This window comes from Aotus nancymaae, unplaced genomic scaffold (genome assembly GCF_030222135.1).
Source record: "Aotus nancymaae isolate 86718 unplaced genomic scaffold, 86718_ANA_hifiasm-v0.15.2.pri h1tg000131l, whole genome shotgun sequence".
NCBI classification, from domain to species: Eukaryota; Metazoa; Chordata; class Mammalia; order Primates; family Aotidae; genus Aotus; species Aotus nancymaae.
The window spans coordinates 8,411,960-8,436,474 of NW_026988546.1; the positions used below are offsets into that span (position 1 = coordinate 8,411,960).

The window sequence follows — 24,515 nt, forward strand, 5'->3', positions numbered from 1 at the left end:
AATCTATTAGTCATTTTAATTTTTCTTTAGTCTTACCTTTTCTATTTTAATCAGCTGACCACACAGTAGTATAGCAACATGTTAAGAAGATAATTTTGAAAAACTATTATCAGGGAACTTGGTATGTGGCTCTTGGAGTGACAGAGGTCTGACACTGAATGTGGTTATTGCTGTGAAGATGGAGACGACTGGCAATCCAGGAGATTTGTGGCCTGGATGTCTGTGTACATGAGAGGCAGGAGGGTGGGGTGGGTGCAGCAAGCAGGGAGGTAGGAGGGAGAAGAAGATGACATCAGAATGTGAGATATAGGGACCTTGAAATAGAGAATAATGGCAAGGAGAGTATATGGGAATGATTTACTTTAACTTTGGATGTGATAAATTGTTAGCTTCAGCAAGAAACTCATCTGTATTTGGATTTCAAAATAACCAGAAATAAAAGCTTAGGTGGAGGAAAAAGCACTTGGGTAGGCTGGAGAAGTGCATCTGGAAGCCATCTGCCAGGACGGTATGAAATCACGAGGTAAGTGAGGCCGTGAGTGGGAACACCCAGGCTGCAAAGGAGAAAACTGAGCTGGAGAAGCGAGATCCATGGCTCTGACTGAGCCCATAGGGATGCCCACAGGGAAATGCTGGGTGGAGGAAGATAGGCAGCAAAATGAAGCAGAGGAGAGTTTTCTGAGAAGTATTGTCTGCTGAGAAATCTATGTAAAAATAGAGTTACTTTCTTTAGTAAATAGATACTATAGAGTCAGAGTGATTAAAAGTGACCATATCAAAGAAATCAGCAGAAGAGAGAGATTGGACAAATCACTCACTGAATTTGGCCAAGTTGAGATATTTGGTGGTCATAGAATGAAAGACTTCAGTTGCTTTCCATCTTCCTTTCAGACAAGGTGCCTTCATGTTCTTATTTTTCCTAATGTACCTGTTAACTCCATAGAAACCATCTCATGGTAGGCAACAATCAGCTCCCTGCACTAGATCCTTAGGCCTTTTCTCATCTAGCCTTTCATCAGCATTTGACACTGTTGACACTCTTTTTAACTTCTTTCTTTCTTGGTCTCTGAGCTGCAAAATCTCCTTGTTTTTCTGTTAACTGCTTGGCTGCTCTTCCAGGCACCTTTGGCCTCTCTGTGGCCATTCTGTGTTAAAGCTGTTCAAAGCTCTTTAGGTATATCCTTCTTTTCACCTTATAGTCTCTCTCTGACACCATCTGCATCTGGGCTTAGTATCTCCATTTAAATGTAACTCCTATATTTATATCTCCATTCCTAATTTCTCTTTGAGTGCATTCAGCTGCCTACTTACCTTTTTGCTTGGATGTTTCAAAGTGTTTCTCAATTCAACATTTCCAAAGGCAAATTTAAGTTATCCTTTCCACAAAACACAGTGAGTAAATTGGTCCATTTCCTGTATCTTGTAGCTTAGTAATGGATGGTACTGGCATCCATTCTGTTGCACAAGCCAAGGACCCAGTAGTCATCTTCACCATCTTTTCTCTCATAACATTTGTTCTGGGAGTCATACATAGATACTGTTCTAGGAGCTCATTCAGATAACAGCTTTCTTACCTAGAGGTCAAGCGGGAAATAAATGTATATTGCATTATAATTCATAGTAGGATGTGAATGACTAATAGGAAAATATTCCATTCAGCCTCTCATGTCTAGTTAAGTTTCAGCAGGGACATACCTTTAGCCCAAAGAAATGCCTTGAGTGGGAAATGGCACCTCCACTCAAATCACATGACATGGTGGAGGGATAAAAAGAGGCATGTGATGAACAGCATTTGTTCTACAACCGATGAATGACTAAATGTCATCTTGAACATAAAGAGTTTATATTGGCAAAAGCTTCTCTGCTATGTGCATTAGTAAAAACAACATCATTTGCTGATTTAGGACTCTTCTTAAAGAGCATCCAGATGTTTAAAGAGCCATGCCTTATGACTGCATGACTATAAATTTATAAAGTGCTTTTCCCACAGTATCTTACCAAATCCTTTCAGCAATCCTGGAAGTACCATATCTTTATTTTGCAGATTCAAGCTCTGAAAGCCTGGTTTGCTCCAGCAAGTCATAGAGCTAGGACCAAAACCTGTTTTGATTGGGTTTTCAGTCCTGAATCTTTCAGCCCTGAACCTTTTCATAGCTGCCTCTGATTTCATAGCTCACTGCATAAAGCCTTCTTCACACCCTTCCTCTGTCAGCATGGTACTATTCTAGCCTGTCAAGTATTTCGGCCTCCATGGGACATCCTACTCTCTCTTTTTTTTTTCCAGCTTTGGGAAGTGAGGAGATCCTATTTTCAGTGTTCATAAATATTTAGCTAAATCTGTAGCAGACATCTGGTTTCATAATGAGAAAGAGCATTTTTGTTTTCATTAGAGAAAAAGGTCATGACTGGATGCAATAACAGTAGTGACACTTGAACTTGAAAAAGTGAAGCCAGGCAATGCAGTGGGCAGGTGTAGGGTGGGGAGGAGGGAGACTAAAGACAAGTAAGGAGGAGAGAGAGGAAAATGATGCACAGAGAAAGAAGGAAGAGGCAAAGAGAAAGGAAGGGAGCCCAGACAGTGGAGGAGTCTCCTTCAGGAAACAGAGTTGGAGTGAAATAGTGTAATCCCCAGATGGCAAGAACATTTCTCAGCCCAATGACTCTGAACAACTTAATTATTTCTTAGGGGAAGTAGTTACATGGGAAATATTATATGGGAAGTGTAATGTGTGCTGCACATTTGCAGTTGTGATACCATCAGAAAGAGATACTTCCTGTGGAAAGAACTTTCCAACCCCTCTAAGTAGTAACCCTTGGAGAATGCATTATCAAAGCAGAGCCCTGCAGCCTGAATGTAAACAGCATCTACTTAGAAGTATAGTAGCATGCAAACTTTCTCCAGATCAACAGTGGGACCAGTAGCAATTACTTGAATGAAACAGACGGGCATTGCTGAACTGTCAGGACACAACAGAGTATACAACAGAACAGCCTCAGGTAAATATTGGTAAAGTAGGCTTATCTGTATATTCTTAGTGATGGGAAGTTGGGACAGATAACGAAACCTCGTACATGTCCTTTATAGCTCTGTCTGATGAGTTTTTTTTAAAGTAATTTTGAGGGCAGTTTTTTTGGGCAGAAAAGATGATTTGTGAATTTATTTTGATTTTAAAACTACTCTTCAATTCTTCAAAGTTAGAAATTTAAAAAATTTAGTTCATTATGAATTGAAGACCAGCTTAAAAGTATATTATACCATTTGTGTGTCTAGCACATTTTAACAAACTTTAACACTAGGTTATTCCACTTACAAATTTAGCAAACTAAATATTTTCATATATTTTAAACTGCATTTATACACGTACTGCATTTGATTTTTCTTAAGTAGTTTTACTAAAACCTTCCCAAGTAATAAATTAGTTCTTATAAATTTAAGTTCTCTTAGAAATTTCGATGCTACATATAAACTTAAATATTGTATATAAACTTAGTGAGGATTTCACTTAAAATTGCAAATCTAAACAATTACCAATTATACCTCTTTAAAAAAGAGCTGCAGAACTATTATTCTAATAGGCCAATATTTTAGGCATTACAAACACATAATTGCAAATATACAGATTCCTTAAGTTATACCATGGTCTTGATTCTTGTTGCATAGATGTGTACATATCTTTTTACCCAGGTCTAAATACTGTTGAATTCAACACGAGTCTTGCATTCTAAGTGCCTCAAAATTCTTAATGGGTATTAAAAAGTGGCTCAGTTGCTTATGGATAAACAAATAGCATGCAATTTTCATTATAGAACATGTCTTTAACAAAGCTGTTTGAAGTCTACATCATGTCCTGAGTTAGAGAAGCCCCCAGTTGCCACATACAGATATTTAGTACTGTCATACAGAGAGTCACATATCTACTGGGTTCTACCTGGATCTAAGGATCAAGATGCTTGTACTCAGACAAACTAATTAGGAAAGCAGCCTCCCTTGCAGAGTGGTCTGGGGGTGTTACAAGTCAAAAAATCATTCAAGGTTTTGTGGTTAAGAAGTGAGGTAATCTATAATGACACCTCACAGAGATTCTGTTAAATAACAAGTGCCCAGGAGCTACTTGGAAAGGGAGTAGATTGAAGGTAAAATGAAAGGATCAAAAATAGTTTTAATTTCCTGTTAGGATCATCTCCTTTACTCTTGCATGTGTAACTGTGGAGAAGAACAGAGAACATTCCCTTAGCTAACTGTACTTAATATTGTTAGTCTTGATCAACATCCCTTAGTCACTGTGTATACATGCTTCATGCTTTAATCAGAGTTGAGAACAAAAATAGATTAGCTCGACCTGAGGAAGGAGACCCTTAATCACCCTTAAGCATCTAAGAACACCTCCCCCTTGACTTCCACATTGCATTTCAACAGAAGAAGTAAAGGCTGCCAGACTGGGCATCACCTTTAATCACTCTCCTATAGATTGCAGGTATGGTATGGAGGAATCTTTCCAGAAGGCATTGTTTTTACTTAAGCAGGATCAAACACCCAGCTAAGTCACGTACCCCATGCCTACTCCATGGACCAAGACCCTTTCACATATAATTTCCAGAGTTGTAAGCCCAAGACCCTTTCACATGTAATTTCTAGAGTTGTAAGCCCAAGACCCTTTCACATGTAATTTCCAGAGTTGTAAGCCCAAGACCCTTTCACATATAATTTCCAGAGTTGTAAGCCCAAGACCCTTTCACATATAATTTCCAGAGTTGTCAGCCCAAGACCCTTTCACATGTAATTTCTAGAGTTGTAAGCCCAAGACCCTTTCACATGTAATTTCTAGAGTTGTAAGCCCAAGACCTTTTCACATGTAATTTCTAGAGTTGTAAGCCTTTATAAGGGCAGGGATTTTTCTTTGTTAGGGGAGCTTGGCTATTTGGGGTATTCAGATCTGCCTCAGCTCCTGGCTGAATAAATCACCACTTCCTTCCCAGTTTGGTGTTTGAGAGGCTTGTTTCATGGCCCCACCTGCTTCAAAACAAGACATAGGTTTATCTCTCCCTCATGTAATGACCCATGGGTAGTCAGATGCTTAGGGATGGTAGATAGATCTGCTTCATTAAGTCACTCAGAATCCCCAATTCCTTCTACTTTGTTTTTCTGCCCTGTGTGGTCCTCATCTGACTCACCACTGATGGCCACCTTGCAGTTCATCTAGAGGAGAATATATACTGTTTCTGCCAAACTTGTTCTATAGATACTAAATGCTTTTAACAGAGAGGTCAGCCAAGAACATTGACATTTCTCTTATAGGTAATATAATACTTTTCTCTATAGAAATACTTAGTTTAAATTTTTATTCTGCTATAGTTGTAGTAGTAGGATAAAAGCTTAGCTAGCAGAAGGAGAAATTATCCTATTTAGGCGAAGTGAGCTGTCTGTGTGCTCTGATTAGAGAGGATACCAAAAAGTGATTTTCTTCTTTAAAATAACCTCTGCCGGTGGCTCACGCCTGTAATCCCAGCACTTTGGGAGGCCGAGGCAGGTGGATCACGAGGTCAAGAGATCGAGACCATCCTGGTCAACATGGTGAAACTCCGTCTCTACTAAAAAATACAAAAAATTAGCTGGGCATGGTGGCGTGTGCCTGTAATCCCAGCTACTCAGGAGGCTGAGGCAGGAGAATTGCCTGAACCCAGGAGGTGGAGGTTGCGGTGAGCCGAGATCATGCCATTGCACTCCAGCCTGGGTAACAGGAGTGAAACTTCATCTCAAAAAAAAAAAAAAAAAAAATATATATATATATATATATATATATATATATATATATATATAACCTCTGCATATAAATTTCCACCATTCAACTCTCTCAATTTTTCTTATTCCTCCCATAGAGGGAGTGCACACATTTAATTACTGACTTTATGCTCCAAAATGGTTAGCCTACAATTAGTAAGGGGATAAATCTTTAGGATTGGAAAGGAAACCAACAGTTATTAAGGATCTACTATTCCTGGACATATTACTAACTTTTCTTACTTATTATATTATGTGTACCACCTAACACCTTGATGATATAACCTCCCTTTTTTTTTTCTTTTTTACAGATAAGGCATCTATGACTTATATAGAGTTTAGGGGATTTTCCTTAAGATTACACAGTTAAAAGTTTCTTGGTTGAGACGGTAGTTCTAGGGGAAAAGAAAAGATCAAAATGACAAGTCAACTACTTTGAGTAAAGACCTCTGGCTGAGCAGGCCATTGGGGATTCTCAGAATTTGTTACCAGCTAGTTGTGTGGTTTTGGACATACCCCTTTGCATTACCCCAATGTCACCTTTGGTAAAGTGAAAGAATTGGTTATAGATATTCTTTAAATTATCTTTTATTCAGGGTTTTTACTGCTTAATTCTCTCAATTGTTGACTTTTACTTAGAATTTTGGGCAAATACTAACTAATACAACCCATTTACCAAGAAGTGTATCTGATGACATTTTCATCAACTTTCTAAAGATGCCGTATTGTCTTTTTGGCAGGCTGTTGGAAAGTGTTTAAGATCTCCTGTTTTATTTTCACAGTTGGCTCAAGACAAGAGCCAACTGTGAAAATAAAACAGGAGATCTTAAACACTTTCCAACAGCCTGCCTAAACAGAGCCATGTAAACAGAGCCATGCTAAGAGGCTCAGGGTGTCCTGGCTGATGTCACTAGGCTGAAGGGCCTTGAAGAAAGAAACAAGTTTCTTCCAGATTCGACCCTCCAACCAACTACAGGTCCTGGAACAGTGAGTAACTCTACTCAGAAGCTGAACATTAAAAGTGTTTTCTGATTCTTGCCAATTTGCCACATAAGAAATATAGTAATTTCCTCAAATACATTTTTATTGTAAGAGTACTGAACATTGTATTTATTGGTCATTTGCATTTTTTGTAAATTGTAGATTTTTAAAAACCTCTTTGGCTGGGTATGGTGGCTCACCCCAATCCCAGTACTTTGAGAGGCTGAGGCAGGTAGATCATCTGAGGTCAGGAGACCAGCCTGACCAACATGGTGAAACCCCGTCTCTACTAAAAATACAAAAATTAGCCGGGCATGGTGGTGTGTGCCTGTAATCCCAGTTACTCTGTAGGCTGAGGCAGGAGAATTGCTTGAACTCGGGAGGTAGAGGTTGCAGTGAGCCGAGATCGCGATGCTGCTCTCCAGCCTGGGCAACAAGAGGGAAACTCCGTCTCCAAAAAACAAAACCAAAAACATCTGTCTGTTATAACTAGCAAAGTCTCCTGATATATTAAGGATATTAAAGACTGGCCTATAATGAGTGGTTTTTTTTTTAAGCTTCCATATGCCTTTTAATTTGTTTAAGGATATAATAATTTTCTAGACTATAGATAAGGAAGAGTTACATGTTTTATTTCAGAATGTTTAGATTTTGGGGGAATATTACTCTTCCTAAGGTTTTATTGACATATAAAATTTAAAAATATTATGTAATGAGAGCTATGTATTTTCTTTTTTGTGCATTTTATCATGGTTACTAGTTTAAATGTCTGTTTCCATGAACATAGGAATTTCTGTTATTTTATCTTATGTTCTTAATACTTAACATATGACTTGAAATACAGAACATGCATAGTAAATGTTTCTCAAGTAAATAAGTAAAAGTGCATGAGAAATAAATGTGCTATTTATGTGTTGTCATCCGAGTCATATAAGCACTAATTGAATAATTAGGATCCAGATTCACCCTTGGGCTTGGCACAAATGAGCTTGGACAACCCGGAATACAGATGGTTGACAATGAGTAATTAGGTTTAAATTATACCAGGAAACTGAAGAACATTCAGAAAGTGGTTACAGATAATTACAGAAGATTGCATTACAGAGGAAAAATTTCCCACAGTGAGAGACAATAGGCCTCAGATGCCTTTACTGAGGCATACATTATGTCATCATTTCATTTTTTTGCACCTTTAAAATAAGGGGATTTATTGTGTGCATTAGGCTAGATGTCATTTTTTCCCTGGAACTAGAAGAAAGGTTGAATAACCTCTTATGTTCATCTGGAACATATCTTTCTGGCACTTAAAAATCTCAGAGCCAAAATTCAGAACCTTTCCCATGATCCCTTATTGAGAATATCTTAAAAATATGAGTGTGTGTATGTGTGTGTGTGTGTGTGTGTACATAGGAATGAGGGAACACTCTGTTGTACACAGAAATATTTGAAGTTTATCTTTTGCTTTAGGGCATTTGGTCTTACATCACCTTTTAAGTCTTATGCTATCTTTGACTTTTGGACAGAACAAACCTCTGGATTTTTATATGTTCTAAGTTTTTCCTTTGCAGTATTAGGGGTCTGTTTTCCCAGACTAAGGAATGGAGTGTTTAATCATCATTGTCATGTAGACCTAACATAGAAATACAAATGTAATAAGACAAATTAAAGTCAGAAACATATTTATTGTGATATATGTTCACAAATAATATATTTTGTTGTAGGAAATAGTAAATCCAGAGAAGTGAAAAGAACAAAAAAAGTCATCTGCAATTCTACACATGCAGGTAACCATTGCTGAGATTTTGAAGTCCTTGTTTCCTAGACATGTTTTCCTATGTCTGTGTGCACACATGTATGGGATGTTGTATATATGTATGTGTGCATGTATTTGCAGGTGTGTGTGTTTATTATACATTGAGTCATAACATACATTACATTTAAAACTTATTGTTTTTACAGCTTTATTGAGGTATAATTGACATATGATAAATTGCACACTCTTAAATTGTACAATCTAAGTTATATGTATACACATCAGTGAAATCCTTACCACAATCAAGATAATGAATTTACCCATCCTCCGTAAAGCTTCTACACCTCTTTCGAAGTCTATCCTCCTCACTTCTCCCACCTAATCCACAGGCATCGACTGACCTGATTTCTGTCACTATAAGTTAGCTTGCATTTTCTAGAAATTGATATAAATGGAATGATACAATGTGTGCTTGTTTCTCTCTGGCTTCTTTCACGCTGCATAATTATTTTGAAATTCATCCATATGGTTTCATTTATCAATACATCCATACTATTGCATTTATCAATATGTCATTCTTGTTGATCATTTATCGAATTCCCTTATTATCTTTTTAACATCCATAGAAACTTAGTGGTGTCTTATTCTTGATATTAGTAATTTGTGTCTTCTTTCTTTTTTTTTTCCTCAGTCAGTGTGGCAAAGAGTTATCAACTTTACAGATCTTTTCAACAAACCTGCTTTTGGTGTCACTGATTTTTCTTTATTGTTTTTCTGTTCTGCTTCACTGTTTTCTGCATTGATTTGTATTATTTCACTTTCTACTGTTTTCTGTGCTTCTTTGCTCTTCTTTTTCTAGTTTCTTAAGGTGGTAACCAATGATATTGATTTATGACTTTTATTATTTTCTAATATACACCTTTAATGTAAATTTCCCTCTTTAGTTTTAGGCATATCTCAAATTTTGATATGTAGTGTTTTCATTTCCATTTAGTTTAAAATACTTTCTAATTTCCCTTTTGATTTTTTTCTTTGAGTCATGGGTTATTTAAAAGTGTATTATTTAGTTTTTGCACATTGACAAAGTTTCTCGGTATTTCTTTTATTGATTTCATGATTTAATTCCATTGTTGTCAAATAACATACTTTGCATGCCTTGATCCATTTAATTTATTGAGACTTGGTTTTGGGGCTGGAATATACCCTCTCATGGTAAATGATCGTTGTATACTTAAGAAGAGTACTTATTCCAGTGCCATGGGGTGGAGACTTCTGTAAATGTCAATTAGGTCTAACTGCTTGACAGTGGTTTTAAAGTTTTCTATATCTTTACAGATTTTTCTGTTTCTTCTGTCAATTACTGAAAGAAGAATATTGACATCTCTGACTGTAACTCAGGATTTCTCTATTTTTCCTTGCATTTTTATTAGTTTTTTTTCTGTAATATTCTTTAGATAAATTGACCCCTTTATCATTATGGAATAACTCTTTTTATTGCTGGTTATATATAATTTTAGAGAAATATAAAATACACACACACACACACACACACACACACACACACATATATAAAACCTACTTTGTCTAATCTTATTATAGCCACTCCAGCTATGTTTTTATTGGCATTGATATGGAATATCTTTTTTCCTTCTTTCACTTTTAACCTTTTTTGTCTTTGTATTTAAAGTTGGATTCTTGTTGGCAGAATGTTGTTGAGCTTTCCTTTTTATCTGACAATCTCTACCTTTCAGTTGAGGTGTTCAGAGATCATTTACATTAATGTGATTATTGATGTTTGGGTTTGAAATTCTTATCTTGCTATTTGTTTTCTATTTGTGCCATGCCATCTGTTCTTTGTTCCTCATTTATCCATTTTGTGTCTTATTTTGGATTGATTGTATATTTTTATAATTCCAAATTTTCTCCTTTGCAAGATCATTCCCTATAGCTCTTCGTTGTGTTATTGTAGTAAATTCTTTAGGGTTATTTGGCGTTAGTATATGTCTTCAAATAGCACAGTATATCTTCAAGTGATATTGTACCAGTTCACTGACAATTTAAGCGTTTTGCAACAGTGAACTTCCATTTCCTTTCTCCTGGCCTTCGTGCTGTTGCTGTCATACATGTTGCCTCTATACATATTATAAAACCGACATTACATTGTCATTACTTTTGCTTTGAACAATCAATTATCTTTTAACTCATTTAAACAATAAGAATTAAAAATCTTTGTATTTATTCCATAGTTACCATTTCTGGTGCTCTGCATCCCCTCCTGTGGATCAGATCTCTGTCTCGTATCAGTTTTTTCTACTTGGAGGATGTTCCTTTACCATGTCTTGTAATACTTAGCTGTTACTGACAAATTGCTTAAGCTGTCGTATGTCCGAAAAAGTCTTTATTTTGTCTTTACTTTTGAACAATATTTTTATTGAGTAAAAAATTCTAAGACAGTGGAGGCGGGTGGTGGGGAGGTCGGGGAGGGATAACATGGGGAGAAATGCCAGATGTAGGTGATGAGAGGATGGAGGCAACAAACCACATTGCCATATGTGTACCTATGCAACGATCCTGCACTATCTGCATGTGTACCCCAGAACTTAAAGTACAAAAAAAAACCTCAAAAAAAGTTCTAAGGTGACTTTTTTGAGACATTTAAAGATTTTATTCTGCTGTCGTCTTGCCCGCTTTGTTTCTGATGAGAATTCTGATGTCACTCTCTTCTTAGCTCCCCTATAGTAACATGGTTTTTTATTTTCTCACTTTAAGAGTTTTTCTTTATCATTGTTTTTAGTGTTTGAGTTTCATCAAATTTGCAACATTTTGGTCATTATTTTCTTCACATAACTTTTTTTATGTCCTTTTTTTACTTCTTTCCTCCTGGAACTTCAATTACACTTACATTAGATGACTTGAAATTCCCCCACAATTCATTGGTGCTGTATTTTTTTCTGGTCTTTTTTTTTTTTTTTTTTTTTCATTTTATTTTGTGTAGTTTCTATCCCATACAATATATTTTTCATCTGAAATGTAGCTTTTATCTGTAGATGTTTTATTTAGCTCTTTTTAAAAATCTGCCATATCTCTGCTTAACCCAATATTTCATCTAGATTTTTTCACATATGGAATTTACATATAATAGCTGTTTTCATGTCCTTTTCTATCAATTCTATTATCTATGTTAATTCTTTGCCAGTTTTGATTGATTGATTCTTCTCTTTATTAAGGGTAGTATTTTTCTGCTCCTTTGCATGCTTGAAAATTTTTGATCGTGTGCCAGACAATGTTAATTTTAACATACTGAGCGCTGGATATTTTTCTGTTTCTAGAAATATTTGAGCTACACTCTGAATTACTGTTATGTTACCCTGAAACAAGTTTGACCTTTTCGTGTCTTCCAAGTTTTTTTAATGTATAAACAGAGCGACATTTAGTCTGTGGTTAATTTATAGTACTATTGAGACAAAACTCATGAGTTTCATCATTTTCCATTTTGAATAGTGGGCACAAGTACTGTTTCTGATTCTGTGAGAGTTGTGGTGATTGTTCCTTCTAATCTTTTTGGGTGGTTCTTTCTTTGGCCACAGATCACTTCCTCACAAGCATGAACTCATCAGTACTCAGTTGAGTAACTGAATAGGATTCTATAGATCTCTCTGTAGTGATCTCCTCCTCAGTACTCTGTGAACACAAGTTATGCTAGCCTTCCCAGAGTCCCAGCGCTGATTCCTCATCTCAGACAGACCACTGGATTTCATTTCTCTTCCTCCTCCCTTTGCCACAGTTGAGAAACTCTCCAGGCAGTAACCAGGGCAATTGCTGGGCTCTTTTGTTTGCTTCCCATCTCTCAAAGTTTACTATCATCTATTGCCTGATGTTCATATATTGAGAGCCGTTGATTCATATGGTTTGTTCAGTGTTTAGTTGTTTAAGTCAGGAGGGTAAGTCTTGTTCCTGTTACTTTATCTTGGTTGGAAGTAGAAATCACAAAACTTGTCCTCTAAGCAAGGCATATCACAAACATTTTCTATTTATTTAAATATTATTATTCTTCATCATTTTTGAGGACTGCAACGTATTTTATTAAAGTACCATAGATTAATTCTTTATTTTGTGTATTTAGTTTTTTCCTACTATTATTTACAACATTGTGAATGAGCAGCTAAATGTTTTTGAACTTCCATGATTTTCTCAACTGTATTAATAGAAGAGAAATTGCTAAGCTAAGTTAAGGGGTATTTTGATTCAGATTTCCAAATTATCCTCTGAAAAGATTGCACCAGTTTATATACTTTTTATCTCTCCAAATATCTGGGTATTATTATTATAATTTTTTAAACCTCCAAGCTTTCTAAGTAAAAATGGCACATATATTGGTTTTCATTAGTATTTTTATCTCTTTTGATGTATAATATTTTTAATCAGTTTACTGAAAAATCTCTGTACTTCCTTTTTGAATTTAGTTTATATCTTTTGCATATTTTAAAGTTTAGATTGCTGTCTTTTCTGTTATTAATTTATAAAATATTTGTATAGAGTATATGTGTGCATGTGGGCATGTGTGTGTGCATTTATGCATGTGTGTGTTTGTAACATTTTCATCAGTTTTTTGCTTGCTCTCTATGGCATTTTCAGATGTGATCAGATTTATTTGGTCTTTGACATTATGATTCCTATCTCTATCATTGTGTTTAGAAGGCCAATATTATTCCTACATCATTACCAAATAAATGCTTAATTCTATCTGCTTACAGATTTAACTTTTTTCTTTTTCCTTTTAAACCTCTAATCCATTTGGAATTTAATTTTCTTACTGATTAAACTTTGTTTTTATATGTTTATATTTTAAAATGATAATATTAAATCATTTGTAGTGCTTAAATTAAATATAAAATGGTCATGACACCATATATTTAAAGCTTTTCTCTCAGATTTGATATACTGAATTTTTCATCATATTGATAACCTTGTTATAAATTTCTATTAATGCTCCATTGGTTTCTAGATTTTTTATTTTGTTCTTGTAAGCTGGCTGTCTCCTCCTGTGGCTGTTCTATATTATTGTAATTACTGAAACTTTATTGCACAACAGCAGACTCAAGAGAGAATATCTGTAGCAATATCTACAAAGGAATATCTGTAGGAGAACAGTAGGCTCAAGGAGAAACCATCTATTCTCCTAATCTTTTAATGTTTTTCATATTTTCCTGACTGATCTTAAGTATTTCTGGAAAATTGAGAAGCCATGCAGATTTTGGATAATAGTGCAGACTTCACTTTCTTAGTGCCTGGGTCCAAATCCCAGCTTCTTAGCTGGCTGGCAATGTGACCTAGCAAATGTGTTCACTTCATCATGGTTCAGTTTTCTTATCTGTAAAGTAAGGGTAACAGTAGTCCTTATATGTTTATTATGATTGTGTGGGTGGAACCAGTGTGTGGCACACACAGGCACTTAATGAGAAGTTAGCTTTGCCATTTTCCTTTTTCTTCACTTTAATTTTATTTATTTATTTATTTTTATTTATTTATTTTTTTGAGACAGAGTCTCTCTATGTCGCCCAGGCTGGAATGCAGTGGCATAATTTCGGCTCACTGAAATCTTTGCCTTCTGCAGTTCAAGAAATTCTCCTGCCTCAGCCTCCCAAGGAGCTGGGACTACAGGAGAGCACCACCACACTCAGCTGATTTTTTGTATTTTTAGTACAGACGAAGTTTCACCATATTGGCCAGACTGGTCTCGAACTCCTGACCTTGTGATCTGCCTGTCTCAGCCTCTCAAAGTGCTAGGATTACAGGCTTGAGCCACTGCACCAGGCCTAATTTTAGAATTATTTTGTCAACTTCCCAAAAAATTTATTTTGAATCTTATTGCTGAGTCTTCTCTAGAAGCATGACATGACTCTTCATTCACTTATTTTCTTTTGTGTCTCTTGGGAAGTTTGGTATTTTCTGTTGTGTATGTATAATATTTTTACATATATATACACATATCTTGAATAATTAAAAAAAAAAAGCAAACCCTGAGATCAACTTTATTGCTGATGGGTGAAGCTTCCTCTTCCCTATGCCCTTGGTCTTTTTGGTGGTCCAAAGCCCCTCCAGGATAGCACAGTGCTTAGGCTCTGCTGGGCCAGAGGCAAGGGAGACAGTCTATCCCCACAAGCCTGCCCTGGCCCAGTCCTTCCCCTGCCGCCTCCCACCCTAGTTTTCTTTTGTGTTTGTGAAGATACTCTATCCAAAAAGAATAGCATATATTCATGTGAACTCTAAGAAATAAGGCCAGCAGAAAATATGTGGATATGTTAGACAAAATTATCTCTGAGTGTTAGGGTATCAGAATTTTTATTTGTAGTATTGTATACATTTTAAAATTTATTCACTGAGCATTATGGATATAAATCCATAATTTTGAAATGACTTTTATGCCTCACTACTCTGGTGCTGTGTGGGTCAGACTAAAGGGGAGTGCCTGTTAGATGTTATGCATTGCATATTACACAAGTACATTGGCAAATAAGCTGTTGCTTTAAAAAAATGTGTCATCAATTTCTAGAGAACTGGATATAATCCTGAAGCAAAACAATTTCAAGTAGATGACTAAAATCCTTTCTGTAAATGCATGCCTGTGGTCCCTGTGAAATCACCTTTTTTCCCTTTTCCTAATCTCTGTCCCCTCCTAAATCTAAATTTTCTTGGAATGATTGAAAATATCTGGACTCAATTTCAGAGGATATTCTGTCATGTATATTGACAGGATTAGGGAATTTCAGCAAAACAAAGGACATCTTTAAATTTTTACCAGTCCCAGATAGAAGTTTCTAGAGTTCTAGATTTTAGAAGAAATATGACCATGAAGGAAAATGTTGACATTTATTTTAACATTTCAACATGAGGAAAGAGTGAGAACACGATCAACAGATCAGCCTTTCCTCTCATGTTCTTACAATGGGAGAGGGCACAGGGTATTTGAGACACCAAAGCACGAAAGCCACCACACAGGGAAAATACTGAGAACATAAGATCAGATTTTCCTCTTATGTTCTTACCATGTCATAAGGCAAAGTGCTTGTTCAAGGCCACTACAGCAGGAAGGCATTGCAGGCATCGCATCATCAGAACATTCCTTCCTTCCTCTTCCTTTCTTTCCCTTCCTTCCTTCCTTCCTTCCTCTTCCTTTCTTTCTCTTTCTTCCTTCCTTTCTTTCTGTCTTTTTCTCTTTCTTTCTTTCTTTCTTCTTTCTTTCTTTTTCTTTCTCTCTCTCTTCCTTTCAGCACAGGAATATTTTATTATATTTTAACTAGAAACAGAGCAGATAGCAAGTTCACAAGGTATGAATTATTATTATTTTTTCTTAAATCAGGCTTCAACAACAACAATAAGAAAGTCTGCATATGTATTTTGGTCACTAATATAATCTTCAAGGGCATGAAAGCTAGCAACACAAAGGAAAATGAATAATGACTGAGAATTTTTGATGTGCCAGAAACAAAGATCACTGCATTAAACTTCTTTATTTTGTTAATATTATTCTTAAACATTGAACAATTATTAATCATCATTATTCAGCAAAATATCAACATGCACATAGTATTCCTACAAGAATATTGCTTTAATATCATCAATATTAACACTAAGCTTATTCCTCCTCAAAATTTAATGAGTTATGGTCCCACTCTTTATACGTATTAGTGTTGCTGGTAATATGCAAAACTGATTTTGTTTTCAAGGATAAATAGCAGATTGACTTTGCATTTGGTGGCCAGCTGTGTACCCTAGTTTTTCATCTATTTTCTTAATACATTTAATTACATTTCATAAGCCCTGAGATAACCTGCTAATGATTCTATACTTTTAATCTATACTTTATTCTACTCAATTTGAACCCCACATAATAAGCCTTTAAAATTATTTACAGATGGTTGTAACAGATGGTTGACAAAATTTACTACTTGTGTAGGTAAGACTGATAATATGGTCTTTAAGAGTTGCATATTTTATATGCACTTTTAACTTGCTAGAAGCAAGTCTTAAAATGACATCTATAATTCTGTCAGAAAGCAAAGTGCTTTTCATTTTGCTTACTTCTATATGTGTAACCAGATTCACTTTTTACCTGCTTTGTAAAACAACTACTTTTTTCCTTCCCCAAATATTAATACTTGTCTTCCAACTGAACAATTGCTAAAAGGAACTTAGCATTTGCACAGCACATTGATAACTATAGTGCTTAGCAGAGAAATATGCCCGCAATAGCCATCTGGTAAATGTTTGTTCCACATGGAATAAGTGAATTATAAGGCAGCTGTTTGAGTCATATACTGTTCATCATACACTGTAACTAATTTTGTTTAACTAGGAAGTTCAGTTTACCAGATTTAATTCACCCTCAAGTGTAAATCCAAAAATTTGAAATAAAAAAAATCAATGTACTAATTCTCAGAAAAAGTAAACAAGTTAATCGTTGTTACTATAGTATTAGTTGATAGAAAATTTAAAAAAAGGAATTACTTTCCACTAAATATTATGTACGACTAAGTGAGGGGAAGAAAGTTAAAAAAAACTAAAAGATGTTAGCTAATTCTCATCATTTTCTCCACATTTATGCTTGCAGCTTTTTTTCATGACATTAACTTTATTATTAGTATTTATTATTATTATACTTTAAGTTCTGTGGTACATGTGCAGAACATGCAGGTTTGTTACATAGGTATAAACGTGCCATGGTGGTTTGCTGCATCCATCACCCCATCATCTACATTAGGTATTTCTCCTAATGCCATCCCTCCCTTAGCCCCCACCCCTTAACAGGCCCCTGTGTGTGATGTTCTCATCCCTGTCCATGTGTTCTCATTGTTCAACACCCACTTATGAGTAAGAATATGCAGTGTTTGGTTTTCTGTTCTTGTGTCAGTTTGCTGAGAATGATGGTTTCCAGCTTCATCCATGTCTCTGTAAAGGACATGAACACATCCTTTTTATGGCTGTGTAGTATTCCATGGTATATATGTGCCACATTTTCTTTATCCAGTCTATCATTGATGGGTATTTGGGTTGGTTCCAAGTCTTTGCTATTGTGAACAGTGCCACAATAAATATACATGTGCATTCGTCTTTATAATAGAATGATTTATAATCCTTTGAGTATATACCCAGTAATGGGATTCCTGGGTCAAATGGTATTTCTAGTTCTAGATCCTTGAGGAGTCGCCACACTGTCTTCCACATAGTTGAACTAATTTACACTCCCACCAACAGAGTAAAAGCATTCCTATTTCTCCACATCCTTTCCAGCACCTGTTGTCTCCTGATTTTTTAATGATCACCATTCTAACTGGTGTGAGATGATATCTCAGTGTCATTTTGATTTGCATTTCTCTAATGACCAGTGATGATGAGCTTTTTTTCATATGTTTGTTGGCTGCATAAATGTCTTCTTTTGAGAACTGTCTGTTCATATCCTTTGCCCGCTTTTTGATGGGGTTGTTTTTTTTTTCCAGTAAATTTGTTTAAATTATTTGTAGATTCTGGATTTTAGCCCTTTGTCAGATGGGTAGATTGCAAAAAATTTCTCCCATTCTGTAGGTTGCCTCTTCACTCAGATGATAGTTTCTTTTGCTGTGCAGAAGCTCTTTAGTTTAATTAGATCCCATTGTCTATTTTGGATTTTGTTGCCATTTCTTTTGGTGTTTTAGTCATGAAGTCCTTGCCCATGCCAACGTCCTGAATGGTATTGCTTAGGTGTTATTCTGTGTTTTTATGATGTTAGGTCTTATGTTTAAATCTTTAATCCATCAGGAGTTAATTTTTGTATAAGGTGTAAGGAAGGGATCCAGTTTCAGCTTTCCGCATATGGCTAGCCAGTTTTCCCAACAACACAGCTTTTTTGTTCATATATTTATTCCTGTTAACTTCTCTAGCTGAAAGAGGCTTTTATTATCTGAATGGAGTTCCCCATCACCTTAAGTACGAATTATTAGTGAAAAGCTGGTGCAAATGTAAAGCTGTATTTTCATGTCATACTATATTTCTGCATTTATTTTTTGCTAGAATTAAATTTTTCCTATTTAAATGACGCTGTATAGAATATAAGATAATCTTCCAATTACTATGATATTACTTGCTTATAATATCCAGTTTTTGTTGATCGCTTTAAAGCATATTGCACGCTTGTCATCTAGCACATTAATAAATAACTATTACTCTTTTTTTGAAAGGATACACTGACAAATTCTTAAGTTAATGGCTTTAGCCCAATATTTTTAGTCAGTTAAAGAACAATAGCAATGGTAAAAACGTTTACCATACGTTTCATGGTCTGGTTCTCCCGTCTTATGGTACAGGTTCCATCAGGTGTGGTATCCCAAAAACCAGAGCTGGCTGTGTGAAAGCCATATGCACTCTTCTGGACCACTGCACAGGTCACAATATTTGTGTAAGCTTTTCCCAACTTAACCAGATGTGTTAAGGATTGTTCCACTATGTTTGCGGTCCACTGGTTAATGTTGTGATTGTAATCTTCACCACTTAAAACCCCATCTACACACTCTTTGACAATATTGTGGGCTTCCTCAGCATTGAAACCAACCTCATCGCAGTGGTGATGGTATTACTCCATGGTAGCACGGCTCTCCTTTGCATCATCAGAACATTTCTGATCAAAGAGAAGACTGTCTGCACAAAGGCGTGGACAGCTGCCCAAGCGGTCCTCCACCCACTGTTCTCACAAAGTCTTGCCTTTGCTATGGCAACTGCTATTGCCTGCAGAACGCTGAGTGTCCCCTCAGGGTTCACAGAGACGCTGTCTCCCTGAGGTCTCTCAGACGCCACTGATGACCAGTGGTAACTTGGGGAAGACCAGGATTGTGAGGACAGCATGGTGAAATGTTGCTTTCTTGACAAAACAAATGTGTTTCCTTCTGATCCACGAATAAAGATCTGTTGAATAAACAGAATGAGCATGTAGAAGGGAGAGACTTTATCTAATCAGACTAGGGAAAGGGTGCTTTTAATATCTGTGGAACAATCTGTAAGATCGGACGTTTCCTCTGATAACAGAAACTCCAGAGTTACAAGAGAAATGGCTTCCTGACATCACAGACACTAAAAGACCTTCTGAGTAGGAGTAGCAGTTAAATTTTTGACTACTTTGTAAGGGAAATACAGTACCAAAAAAACCCCCATGGAGATCAAGTCATTTCTTACTAGCAAGTACCCCTGACTTGTACATATTTGTTGTCAGATCCACAAAGAAAATAGTGTAAGTTCATTTTCTGTCAACTATTAGGGATCTATTGTGCCATAACAAATTATTCTAAAATTTAGCAGCTTAAACAGTACAACTTTATTATCTCACCCAGTTCCTGAAAGTCAGGAATCTGACAGTGACCTAGCTTGGTGGTTCTGCCTCAGGGTCGCTCATGAAGTTGTGGTCAAGCTGTTGACCACACTTTGTCATCTCTGAAGACTCGACTGCATCTGAGGAACTTGCTGCTAGGCTCACTCATGTGGCTGTTGGCAGGAGGCTTCAGTACCTGTCCTTGCGGAGCATTCTCTGGGGTTGCCCTTGAGATGGCTTCTCTCAGAGTGGGTGATTCAAGAGAGAGAGTCCCAGATGACCACAGGATGCCTTTTTCTTTTTTTTTTTTAATTGTACTTTGGGCTCTGGGGTACATGTGCACATCTTGCATCCTGCAGGATTGTTGAATAGGTACATGCATGCTATGGTGGTTTGCTGTCTCCATCCACCGCCTTCCCCCGACCTCCGCCGCCCTACCGCCCCACCGCCTACATCAGGCATTTCTCACGGTGTTATCCCTCCCCATCCTCCCTGTCCCTTCACTGTCCCTCCTCTCCCCCACCTAGCCCAGTGAGTGTTGTTCTCTTCCCTGTGCCCAAGTGTTCTCATTGTTTATCACCCACCTGTGAGTAAAAACATGTGGTGTTTGGTTTTCTGTTCTTGTGTCAGCTTGCTGAGAATGATGGTTTCTAGATTCATCCATGTCTCTACAAAGGACATGAACTCATCATTTTTTATGGCTGCATAGTATTCCATGGTGTATATGTGCCACATTTTCTTTGTCCAGTCTATCATTTATGGGCATTTGGATTGGTTCCAGGTCTTTGCTATCCTAAACAGCGCCACAAAGAACATGAGTGTGCAAATGTCTTTATAATAGAATGATTTATAATTCTTTGTGTATATATACAGAAACGGGATTGCTGGGTCAAATGGAATTTCTATTTCTAGCTTCTGCATATCGAAAGAAGCAATCATTAGAGTGAATGGGCAACCAACAGAATGGGAAAACATTTTTGCATTCTACCCATCTGACAAAGGAAAAATACCCAGAATCTACAAAGAACTAAAGCAGATTTACAAGAAAAAAATGAATAAAGCCATTCAAAAGTGGGTGAAGGATATGAACAGACCATTTTCAAAAGAAGACATACATGCAGCCAACAAACATGAAAAAATGTTCATCATTACTGATTATTAGAGAAACGCAAATCAAAAACACATTGAGATACTATCTCATACCAGTTAGAATGGCTCATTAAAAAATCTGGAGACAACAGATGCTGGACAGGATGTGGAGAAAAAGGAACAATTTTACACTGTTGGTGGGAGTGTAAATTAGTTCAACCATTATGAAAGACAGTGTGGTGATTCCTCAAGGATCTAGAAATAGGATGCCTTTTATAAACCTAGTCTTGGCAGTGGCATGTGATCACTTATTCCAGATTGTATTGATGACATAGACCTGACCTGGTACAGTGAGGGAAAAGACTACACAAGGGTGTGAATACCAGGAGGCAGAGATCATGGGGTCATCGTGGAGGCTGCCTGCCACAACTATTAAAGGTATTTTTTATTGACAGCTCACAATTTCTAGCTACCCAGTTGCTCATTCTTTTGCTTAAAATATTCAAGGCTGGTGGGGGACACATGAACCCTGTTAAAATGTGGAAAGATCTAAATGTGTTTTATAGAAACCATTGAGTAAACTTTTTTTTGTTGCTTAGTGAGCAAAAGAAGGATGGGAAAGGAAGGGGCAAGTGTGTGTGTGTGAGAGTGTGTGTGTGTGTGTGTGAGAGAGAGAGAGAGAATATAAAAATCTAATTTTTTACCAAAATTATTTTTTTTTTCTGGGTGAACATACGGCTTTAACATAACTTCTATTTCACAAATCCCAAATTGAGCACCTCTGTTAACTCTCAACTAAACATTGACTTTTTCTGAACCTTTGAAACCATAATCCACATGAAGATTGCATAGCATGCAAATGAGTCTACTATTATCTCCTTGATGTAGATTTTCATCTTTTATGTATGGTGACCCTAGATAAGGAGAAGAGGTGATCTAGCTCACTTGGTGGGATGAGGATCTTGACACAAATTTACAAAAAAAGGGGAGTATACACAGCTGTTCATTTGTCTATGGGCTGTTGGTGGGGAGGTGAGGTTGTATTCAAACAGAGAAGACATCTTAGCTCAGCACCCAAACCAAAATGAGCTTCAGTGATGTTGAAGGTTGAAGGTCAGGTGCTACACAGCTTTTGTTAGTCTGTTGACATAGACATGATATTTAGATATGGTATATGTTATGAATTGCTCCATTTTTTCAAAAACACTTTGAGGTTTTTTTTTTTTTCTTTTTTTTTTTTTTGAGACAGAGTCTCACTCTCTCACCCAGGCTGTAGTGCAGTGGCACAATCTTGGCTCACTGCAACCTTGCCTCCTGGGTTCAAGCAATTCTCATGCCTTAGCCTCCTGAGTAGCTGGGATTACAGGCACGACCCATCACAACCAGCTAATTTTTGTAACTTTAATAGAAACAAGGTTTCACCGTGTTGGTCAGGCTGGTCTGAAACTCTTGGCCTCAAGCGATCCGCCCACCTTGGGCTCCCAGTGTTGGGATTACAAGCGTGAGTTACCATGCCCGACCAGAAGGTTTGTTTTTAAACACAATTTTACTGGGTGTGGTAGGATCGGTATATGATAGGACAGAAAATCACTAGTGATCATTAATATGGGTGACACCTTTCTTCACACAAGAGAGATAATTTGCCCAAAGTCAAGCAGATGGAAAGAGGAAAACTAGGCTGTGTTCTCCCTAAATCTCATGCTCTACTATATTAGGGAGGACTCTGGCAGTTGACACATCCTGATTATTTGAAAATCACCAATATTTTTAAAAATTGCATAGATAATTAAGGTTAGTTTATCCAGAATTCTAATTAATTGCAGCACATGTCCATAGATCTCTATTACAATCACCTGAGTTCGGCCATCTGGGGCATGTGGAAAAAGCCCAGGTATAGACACTTTGGATTCTGGCTTTCCTTTGTATAGGCTGCTACCTTGGGTAAGGAAATTCACCTCTCTGAGGCTCCTGTCAGCCTCTGAGGATTGCATGGGATAGCATGTGCTGAATTACGGCACACACAGCCTGGTGTACACTTAAGCACACAAGATGTGTCAAAGTTTTCAGAAACATTGACAACGAGACATCAGCTATAAAACTTGCTGCAGACTGAGTCGATATTGTGTCACTGCATTCCAGCTGGGCCACACAGCAAGACTCTGTCTCAAATACAACAACAACAACAAACACAAATAAGCAACTTGCTGCAGAAATGGGCACTGTTGTTCTTAGAAACGTGACTCTAGGGAAGTTAAACTACCAACTTGCTTTAAGGGAAGTGAGTGATCTGCCACCTACATGGAATTGGGGAGGTTTTGCTGAGAAAGTAACTCATGAGGAAGGGAAAATATGGTTAAGACAGAATGTAACCATCTATAGCGATAAGGTGAAAATCGGAAATAGAACTGCATCAATGATCTTTCAAATAGAGGAGAATGTGGTGAAAACTGCAGTTAACATTTGTTAACAGTGGGTTCATCAGGTTCAGCTTATCAGTAACCTGATTCCTGTTCCTTAACTGATAAAGAAAGTGGGAGGTTTTTAAAGAGAGAGTGGCTGCTGTATTTAGTAAAGCTATAAAGCTGTTAGAGAAATTGGCTTCTCGAGTTATTAAACTGTTCCTAGGAAGTTGAGAAAGAAAGAACTCAAGTACAACCCACTGAGGGTAAGTGCCTTTGGGGTGTTTTTCAAAAATGCTTTTATCTCAAAAGGAATAAAATTTTCATATGAAAATTTAGGTTAATAATAGTCATTATTATCAATTTTGCTTGTGAGAAAGGTAATACTACATATGGGAGAATCAAGTTACAGATTGATGAAATCCTTTGAAATCTTGTTTGTGTAATATGTAACTTTGGTCTCATGTGTTGGAAAAGACCTGGTTGAGGATAAGAAAGGATGGGGGCTTTGCAGTGTGCACATAGAATGCTCATAATCCAGAGTTATTCTTTCTAACATCCACTAAAATCCGGCAGTGGAATCTACTCAGATTGAGACAAAGAAAAAAAAAAAAACTAATGAAGCAAGAAGCTACTGGCCAAAAGGGGTGAGGAAGCAGGGTCGAACCCATCTACAAGAAGAAAATAAAGAAGGAGCATGATGGGGGTGGATATGAGGATATGAGAAAGCCCTCCTGAGTGAAGGCCAGTGTTTCCCGAGGGGTGGGGAGTGAATAAGACTGATTTAAGTTCAAGTTTGTTGTGGGTGCCTGCTTTCATCCTCTGCTTGGTGGCTCCATTCTCCCTCTCTCTGAAGGCTACTCGACAGAGGGTGCAGAGGTAAACATGGCAGAACTGGTCCCAAAGCCTTATCCACCGAATGTCAGTTTTTCCTTATAATTTCTTCCACGCATAAGGAAATGGGAGGCGTGTTTCTGTCTCGCTATAGCAGTTCTCCTACCAGATTCTGAGGCCAAACTCTTCGCGTACCATCGTTCCTAAATACCATTAGACATGACTATCTCATTTTGGTTACTCCATGCATAACGTTGGAGACAGAAAGCTCTGAACTAATGCAGATCTGCATTTAATCCCTGCTCTTACACTTATGTGTTGCATGACATTAGGCAACTCATTTAC

At 36.9% G+C, this 24,515-nt stretch overlaps 1 protein-coding gene and 1 pseudogene across 6 annotated transcripts in view; one reads left to right on the forward strand and one right to left on the reverse strand.

Annotated features, from left to right (window-relative positions):
• The window catches only part of IL1RL1 (interleukin 1 receptor like 1), a 77,152-nt gene that overhangs the window by 18,801 nt on the left and 33,836 nt on the right, over positions 1 to 24,515 (forward strand). For 3 of the 6 annotated variants that reach the window (XM_012471508.2, XM_064371339.1, XM_012471512.2), the window contains exon 1: positions 23,471 to 23,602. The exons of 1 other annotated variant lie outside the window; for it this stretch is intronic. The gene's annotated coding sequence lies outside the window, so the exon portion shown is untranslated. Of the gene's footprint in view, positions 1 to 6,683; positions 6,767 to 8,481; positions 8,545 to 23,470; positions 23,603 to 24,515 lie in introns of those variants that run through there. 2 more of the 6 variants (XM_064371338.1, XM_012471509.1) reach the window with 2 other exon arrangements.
• On the reverse strand, positions 18,781 to 19,128 carry LOC105730376 (dynein light chain Tctex-type 3-like; annotated as a pseudogene).